The sequence below is a fragment of the Micropterus salmoides genome, unplaced genomic scaffold (assembly GCF_014851395.1).
Source record: "Micropterus salmoides isolate LMB-PRFRI ecotype aquatic unplaced genomic scaffold, ASM1485139v1 Ms_hic_scaffold_10, whole genome shotgun sequence".
Taxonomy (NCBI): Eukaryota; Metazoa; Chordata; class Actinopteri; order Centrarchiformes; family Centrarchidae; genus Micropterus; species Micropterus salmoides.
In genome coordinates, this window is record NW_024040041.1 from 30,401,643 (window position 1) to 30,411,477 (window position 9,835).

Sequence of the window (9,835 nt, forward strand, 5' to 3'; positions counted from 1 at the left end):
TGCAATAACAAGTCAGGATGTCTGCTATAAAAAAAAGTCTGTTAGGCCTATGTGATCTCAACAAGCTTGGATTTAGGAGAATGATAACAGGGCATAGGCGGAGGGGATCTGAGGGTTGTCCCCTCCTTAAAAGATGTAAAACAAAAATGCAAAAAGTCCCCCACTCCACTGGCTGCTTTCCACCTTTACCTCACCTACAAACACAGAGTCCTGCAGCAGAGAGTTTGATTCGCTTCAGTAGTTGTAGAACTGCAATAAGAAGCTGTTTTATTCAATTTAAACATCAGATGAAGTGATTAGTTTCTCATTAACACAGATGATGTTGAGACATTAATGAATTAGTTCTGATTAAAAAAATTATAACACATGTATTTTTCCATGAATCCACTATGTTATCTAGATAATTAGTCTGCCACCACAACTAACACGGTGATAAGCCTGTGTGTGAACTGATGTTAGGGTAATATTTTAGATCTACCGTTGTGTTTTGCTCAACATGATGTAAGAGACGAAACCTAAAATAATATGTGGAGGACGCAAGATAATTTAATAATTATAATATTGCCGCGTGGTGAACCTATTTAGACAACTAAAATGACAGAGAAAAGAAAAACTGACATAAGTAAGTACAAAAAATTACCATTTTAAAGCAATTTGTTTACATTATGGTTTCCACGCTAGCAGTAAGACTTTCCTCTGTGTACACATATTATAGTACAGTTTTGGCTGTGTTATTTGTGTCCCCTTCAGCAATTGCTCTTGAGAAAAAAAGCTTATTGATTGTGGGAATTTGCTGCTTTCCTTTTTATTACGCTAAATATATTTTGGTCTGGACTACATCTCAGGCAGGTGACCAGTCCATCACAGGGTTAGAAACTTCATCAAAATAGCTTCAACTTAATTATATTTGTGTCATTTAGACCTGGAATTTACTTTGCTCTCAGAATATTAATGTTTAAATCACTATGATTTGTTTTTTAAGTTCTGACTGCAAAATTTCAACCCGTCTTTTTTACATCACAAGCATAAGAGAGCACTTTTATTCTATATTATTTATGTAAGATTGAATTGTCTGGTTGCATTACATGTCTGATTCTGTTGCCAACACCGGTGTCAGCTGGAGCCAGTACACAGTAGTTTGCTTCAGACAGCATTACATAAGGTGAAGTGAAGCCCGTGTGGATATTCAAATTCCAAATATCCAGTGGAGAAGGCCCAACCATAATAGGATAAGAAGAGGCCTGCTGACTGTTGACTTTAGCTAATTTGGTTAAAGTTTTCAAAGCACAAAGAGCACACTGAACCCTGTCGTCTGTAAACGCTCCCTGACCTCTCAAACCTCAAGTATCCGTGTAATTCAACCTTAAGTAGCTTTAAAGTGATCCTCCACCTCAAATGTATCTTCAGTATCAACAATCCACTTCAGTGTTGGCTGTAAGAACTTTATATTTTCCATACTGTTGAAGAATAGCATGTGATTAAAAGGTAACTTAGGTATTTTTTTAACCTGGAACATTGTGGAAAGGATGCCTACAGAGAGAGACCTTTTTATAAAGAGTATGATGCTTTTTGTTACCCTTTAGTATCCTTTCATCTGTTCATATCTTATTGTCAATTTTTATATTTTATATTTATGACTGCTATATGACTAGTACTTCCTCTATCTTTATCTTGCACCAAAACACCAAAGCAAATTATGTGTAAACCTACTTGGCAATAAGAGTCACTAAATCGCTCTCATCAAAGCCACCAGACTCCATTGATAAAAACAGCAATTTTAACTTGTAGAACATGAGAGTTGCTGGTCTACTGACGCCTTGGATAGTTAGTTAGTTTGTGTTACTGTGTGACTTTGGTGATTTTAACCTTTTAACAAACCCAAAGTCACACAATAACACTAAGTAACTGATCAAGGCAGCGGGAGACCAGAGAGGTAAAATTACTATTTTTGTCAAGGGAGTTTGGTGGCTTTGATCAAAGCGCTATAGCAACTGTTTCTGGTTATTAAACAAAAATGATCTTACTGTTTTACAAAAAGTCTATCTCCGTAGGGATCCTTTCTATAATGTTGTCAGACAGTCTGAGCCTGGCAGTGGAAAAAACAAGCACTTTAGTGGACACACTTTGACGGGGCGCAAGGATAACTTTGCAGCTCTGTTTCACTGCTGCCAACTGCAGTACTGTAAAAAGTAAAAAGGTCCCAAATAGTCACATAGACACAAAAACATGTGATCCAGGTTAAGAAAAATACCAAAGTTACCCTTTAACTTGGCAGAAGAATATTCATCCATATGTCTTATATACAAACATAAGACAGTTTAGAACATAGTGATGAAACTGACAAACAGCAGGAAAAGTGGATTGTTGTTCTATGTTCTGGATAAAGGTTTTACAGCCATCATGAATGCAAAGTTTGCAGTGTGCATTAAAATAGAAGCTGTCATCAGGAAAGAGAAAAAGTGTCCAAACATCCAGAGAAACATCTTAAATTGCATCTAACATAAAGCACTTCTGTGTTTATTTGTATGTTCAAGATTTCAGAATCAGAATCCGCTTTATTGCCAAGTAGGTTTACACATACAAATAATTTGTTTGGTGTTTTGGTGTAAGATAAAGATAGAGGAAGTACTAGTCATATAGCAGTCCTAAATATAAAATATAAAAATTGACAATAAGATATGAACAGATGAAAGGATATTAAAGGATTTGTATGCTAGCTGTTAAATTAAAATATTTACATGGGATTTACATGTGCAAATAATGTACAGTATAGCCTACTGTACTGTAAGGGAAAGAATGAATGTTCACTAACAAGTGTCTATCCAAAATCTGATATACAATATGGTATTCCTCTGTGCCATATTGCTTCATTGTTGTCTGCAGCCTTTCTAAATCCTAATGTCATCATGCTAACATGCTCACAATGACAATGTTATCATGCTGACATTTAGTAGACAATATTTAGGCCCTGTTTAGCATGCTAACATTTACTAATTAGCTCTAAAAACAAAGCTGAAAAGTCACACAAAAGCCGCCTGAGGGGAACATGTATGTTGGAACAAAACTGTTTTACTTATGACCACTATAAAAGTCAACCTGCTGAGGTGCTAGAGGAATAGTTCTCTAGCGCCACCAAAGTTTGGACTGACAGACTGGCTGAAAAACACATTAGTGAACCAAAGCCCCCCCCCCCACCCCTCACCCCCCACCCCCACCCCCACCCCTCACCACCACACACACACACACACACACACACACACACACACACACACACACACACACACGCTGTATTTTATTTTGATTTAATCCCACATACACTGCCCTGCTGCTGGAAACACTTACTGGAGCATCAAATGTGGATCACAGTAATCCACACACTTCTGATGGTCATTTCCAACGGGGTTAAGGGATCTGTGGAGATTTCTTAAATATGTTAATATTTTTATGCATGACAGTTAGTCTTAATTCTTAGAATAAGAGCAAAGTAATATAATAATAATCTTAAGATCTTGATACATTTGAGACCAATAAACATACTGCTCATTTATACTTGGCCAGGTTTTCACATATGCAGTGTTGAAAGATGGTGTAATGAAAACAATTTGCCATGAGATGTCAGTAAAAACTCATCTATCGACTTCACTTGCTCTAACCTTGGCGTGTGTGAGTAGATGTTAATACCACCAGAAGGCAAAGATTCTTAACTGCACAAAGAAAAGGGTGGGTAAACTGAATTTAAGTTGTTTACCTTCCACTACAATCTGTGTGCTCCTGAGCTGAACCCCAACTGTCCTTACCCAAATAATTCACCATGAAATCCAGAAACTTTCCGGCTGTGTTGGTGTCTGATATCGGAGTCCAGCATACATCTCTTCTCTCAGGGGTTGGAAACAGATCGCTGTAATATCTCCACGCCAGCTGTTGCTCGCTCAGTTTGCTGCACTTCATCACAGCTCATATGAGAGATGGAGCTCTGAGGGAGTATTATGGTCAGCGGGAACTGATGTTGCTGATATTTAACTGACATTTCTGAGAGCCTCGGGAGACTTTACAGTCTGATACAGAGCTGATCACATGAGCGTTCAGCTGCACAACATGTTGCTTAAAGTCCAGCAGCATCTCTGCTTCTCTGTCATCCTTCCTGACAGAGAGCACTGGTTATAAAAAATACATCAGTGTTTCATTAATTTTTTAAAGCGTGTAAACAAAATTTGCTGACAAGTCAAATGTTGAGCTTGGTTTTTGGTAAATATTGTCTGATGTTTTGGATCAGTGATGTTTTCTATTCTTCTTTATGTTTGTCTAGTTGTGTGAATTCACACTGGCATGAATGAGGTCTGAATATATATGCTCTTAAATTCTAACTTGAGTGATTCACTCTATCAAATATTTATAATTAACTGTTTACGCTGACATTTTAATAATTTAAAGTGGTGTTATTCTACATTTTTGTTATTGTCAACAAATCCCATGAAAACAACAAAATCAACAGTGTGTTAGTCCATCTCTATACTTTCTGACATCTTGTCTGTGGGAAGTTATTGATGTAGTTTTTGGACAGTATAATAATACTAATAATATAGAATATTCAAAATCAGAAAACCTCAACTAATCAAAGTCATATTATACAAATAAGTATAAGAGATCATGTTACTGAACCTTAATACTACGTAGTATTATACACAGTCCTGGATTATCGGGGAAGTTTACTCATTGCATTGATGATGAACTGAGGGAAGCAAGTCTGTAAAATATCTACTTAGTAAAAAACCTTTCATGTACAGTAGTCTGGACATTTTTAAAGGGTAATAATACAATTGCAACTTGCAACTCAGCAGTACAGCACCAAGTTGCTTGTACAGTTTCACTGTAAGATTTGGTTTATCTCAGCAAAAGCAAAGTTTGTACATAATAAACTCACTCAGAAGGTTGTTTTACACCTCCGCTGTGGGACTTTCTTATTAACTGGTGGTATTTGTTAAAATTATTTATTTTGTTTTGGCTGTATCTTGTGCTTTAGGATTTTGTTATTTGTTTTTTTTGTAAATAAAACAGCCACTGGAACATAAACTGAATTACTCGCTGCCTCCACACAGAACAGACTGAACAACATGCAGACAAGTGAGTTAAAAGGAGAACTGTGTGTGACACTGTAAATCAACTTTATTGGTCACATACAATTATACAGAGTACAAGACATGTGATATATGTTCTCGGCATTTAACCCATCCCAATAAGGAGCAGTGAGCAGCCACTGTCCAACCCTCTGGTTCGCAAGTTCCCACGGACTGAGCCACTGGCAGGTATGTACAGTGCAACAAAAAATAAATGCTGACCAGTGCAAACTTGAATGATGGTGAACAGAGGTGATGAATGATACAGAGGTTTATCAAATCAAGCTACGTTGCCATCAAATTACTCGACTTCATCATGAGCAAAAAAAACCTCAGTTTGTGACATCTTCGCCTCTCAGAGACATGCAGGAAATAATAAAGACCAAGCAGGAAACAGGAAAAACAACCTGTGGATCACAAACACTTCATTCCCAAATCGTCAGCACAACAATGAGGCTGTGATTAAAATGGATGGTGTGTGTGTGTGTGTGTGCGAACCATTACTCTATGTATCGTGGCGGGGCAGCTGCTCTGTCAGCTGATATCTTAAAAAAAAAAAAAAAAACTTCCAGCAGAGAGGCTCGGCTCAATCAGCTGGATTTGTTTGGAAATGAAAATCAGGCAGTCAGAACAAACACACACACACACACATGTTTATGTGTCTATACTCGTGAGGACCTTGATTTACATAATGCATTAACTTTCTCCTTGTTGTTGAGGAAACAAGGACCCAACAAAGTGTCCTCACTGTCAAGGTCTGAAGCTCAAATTAGTCCTAACAAAGGTGGAAGAATACCCAAGGTTCATTTGGCAAAGGGAGTGTGCGTTATTATTCGTTAATGTCACAGACAGAGGACTCTGATTAACAAACTGCCATTTATCTCCATTTACACACAGATGAGGAAAATTTGGTTTATGTATTTAAATTCTCTAGTGTCCCATCACTGGCAGAATGATATTATAATTTCAAATTCCAGGGGGGGTGTAAACCTGAAAACTAAATGTACCAGTAACACAAACTAACAGAGCTTTATTAGAAAGAAATAAGTGCTCAGTAACCATATGCCTGTTTTACAGTGACAAACCCACAGAGAATATTCACAATTTCTGCAGTTCAGTGAAGATTTTTCGTTTCTTTAGGCTCATTGGTTTGTTTTTGCTACTAATCTCCTTTCTGGTTCATCTCAGCTGTCAGATAAACTCACTGTGCGTTACCTGCCCAGCACCAAACAGCAGACAGAAACAGTTAGAGACTAGCTGGAGAGGAAAGTGTAGCTTTTAGCAGCTTAAGACCCAGATATTTTTCTTAGGAGTTGGTCGAGACCAAACTACCAATGGGATTATCACGTTGCTGTGTGTCTGCTGGACGTAGAAATACTGTAAATATACTTAATTTACCTCAGTGGCAGAGAGAACCAGACATTTATTTGGAACAGCCTAATTTTAGAGCTTTTATTCCAATTTCCTCTGGTCACTGCAAACTCAACACTTCCTCAATATTTACCTGTTAAAATTCAGTGTAATCCTCACCTACAGCACTATCAGCACAACAACAGTCATTTCATACTCATCACACAGCTGCAGCTCTCAGTTTCTCTTACTAACAGAAATATTGTTCTCATAAACTAAATGTCATGGCAGAAAATTGTTTCCTCTTATATTTAATCTTTTATACATGTACATATATATATATTCATATATTTTTTTTAAATAAATTCTTCAAAGATACTAATACTCAATTATTTGCTTAATCCCTCACCAGCAATTTTTTCCAGTCACTTCCATTTTGCCGTTTTTATTGATCTGAGAGTAAAACTTTCCAGCAGTTCTTGTGTTGTTACCCTTATAATGTAATAAGTATTCCTGGAAGTACTGCAGGAAGTAGTTTCAATGATGGCAGCATTGATGGTGCAAAACATTAAGACTTAATTGTTATATGAAAACAGTTGTTGTACTGACTGATTTAGCCCTGTGGAAATGCACATTACTGAATTCACCATGAGAGCTGTTGCAGTAGACTACAGGTAATCCCACCCACCTGTTTGTTTATTTTTTTTGCATCATTACCAACTTTTATCTGTCCCTGTTAGCCATAAGCTGACCACTATCTTAATACTAAGTTCTACATGAGAGGGAGTTCTTTGCTAACAAGTTCATCTATAACAACTTTCTCAGCAGGTGATATGTGATGGAAATGCATCGTTCATCTTTCAAAGTTGTTGGTCTGCCCCCCCTAAAAATGTTTCATTGCTACATCAGAGAAACAGGTTTCATCTGTCTGAATCCTCTGTGGTCAATTCTTTCAACACGGACTTGCATGTGTTTTCTCATCACCTATATATAAAACACTTTCCCCTCTTGTTTTGACCTTTCATGCTCGTCTGTGGTTAAATAATACAACACTTAATGCATCAAAGGGCCGCTGCCTGATGCAACCTCAGAGCAATAGTCCAGTTAAGTTGCCAACAAGTCTCTAAAGAGCTCTGCAGGGTCCAGACTCTGTGGGTCAACGTTCAGGGTGGGGTCATCTGTGGGGTCATTTGATAGCCAGATTGGGTCATGGATGTTTCCAAGTCTGACTCTTCTTTAATGATTTATTTTTATAAAAATACTTACTCATGCAGCAGATCCAAATATTGAAGCATGTAAAAACAGTTCTGAACCCAAAAGCATAACGCTGAGATCAGGCTGGTGAAATAAAATAAAGAATTTTAATTTACTCTAGTTTGAAAACAGTCAGGCAGGAGAGATGAGGCAAACTTATCCAATCCAGACGTATCCATCAGACTACAGGAATATGGAAACCATTATATGAACAGACACCTGCATAGACCAGTACACTTAAGTGTTTCATTTGCTTTTAGGTGGAGAGGAACACTGAGGATATTTATGGATCTGACTCTGTGACAACCTGTTGTGTAATACAAGAACAAAGACACGTGGAAACGAAACACTCACTGACAATAAACTGGAGAGGGACACAAATCACAGCGACACATAAGGCTCGTCCCTGAGGTTGAGTTTAAAGGGAGGTGAAATACTGTCTCCTCTCCAATAAAAGCCACGCACCCAGCGGGATGTTTTACAGTTGATAAGTACGAGGAGCAGTCTTGTAAAAAAGTCCCACTTTTAATGAATGAGCTTCTTGGATGCTCCCTGACTTTCAAACGTCCTGTGAGATTCACCAGAACGTGTGTTAAACTGCTTCACTGCTCTTTTCTCTGCTGGATGTTTGATCGAGCAGCGTCACTGTACCCGCAGCATGGAGACATTCAGACAGTAAAACATTTTACTGCTAATAAACATGCATCTTTCATATTGTTTTTCTTGTTTCTTGCTGTCTCTTGGCTGAAGCTACTAGAACTGGCTTTGACAAGAAACACTTCTGCCTAGTCCATCAAATCATTTGCTCATTGTTAACTTGAGAGCTAGATGTTTAACAAGACATCAGCCAAGCTAGATTTCATTTACTTAATTATAACTTTAACCAACTGCCTAAACATAACATTCAAAGTGTATAAATCCTGCAGGTCCATCATGCAGGCCAGCAGGTGGTTTGAACCGTAAAGGAGCTAACAAGCTTGCTAATGGCCAGTTAGCAAGCCCGTTAGCTTGGAGAGCATCCCTCTTTAATAACTTTATAGGTAGGTAGGTTTATTGTCACAATAAGTTATAGAGTGAAATTGAGTTTTGTAACTTTCTTCTGCTACATAGCAGACAATAGATAAACACAATGGTGTACAGAGGTGAACAAAAGTCATTGGGGAGTAAACAGAACAGCACAGAGAAACTAGTGCTAGCAAGCTAGCTAGCAAGATATTGGTTAGCTTGACAGCTAATGCAGTTCACCAGCTAGCAGAGTTTTCACCTTTAACCCCTTTGCACCTGAATTTATTTATCGAAAAATGTATTATTTCTAATTTATTTGCTTTCAAGCTGACGCTGTAATTAAGTGGAGAAACCAGTGCTTGCAAAAGGTTCCTAGGTACATATCGAATATGCACAAACAGGCATTGGCGGAGTGCATGCACTATTTCAGCTGCAGTCTGTAAGGAAGAGGTGTGATGCGAATTTGCAACAATCAGCGTTAAGGGGTTAATGTAGAAATGTAAGGGGCAATAACCATCGTGGGCCCCAAAGAGTGGGGGTGGAGCTACTTTTAAATACAAAATACAGGACCATATTTTACTGGACAGGTGGCAACCCTACCAGCTAGCCCTATATGCTACGTTAGTCGTTACGTCACAAAGCTTCCTTAAACGAAAATATCAAATTTGACAACAACATGCAGATTATTTCCCCCGTATGTTGCTAAAAAATTTAATTATTTCTTTCAAAATTTATATTTTGTTGCATATTAGGAGACATTAATGGACGACAGCGTCATTTGAATCAAATATTAAGGTTTAATCATAAACTTACATTATAACTCAGCCTTTGGTCCTACAAAAGACTGTTGAATTTTTCATTAACACTCTTAAAAATACAAATAAATTACTTTCTTCGATACAAATAATATCTCTATGGACAGAATACCATAGTTACTTTGTACTTTCGTCCATGTTTTTAGTGTGTGAGTTGCTGTCAAAGCTGAAAGCAAACTGCCTAGGATCAAACACAGGAGCTTCAGTTTGAAACATCCAGCTCCACTGACCAGATACCTAAAATGTCATTGTTAATAACGGTTCTGCATTGATCACCCTCTGAAAAGCATGAGCCTG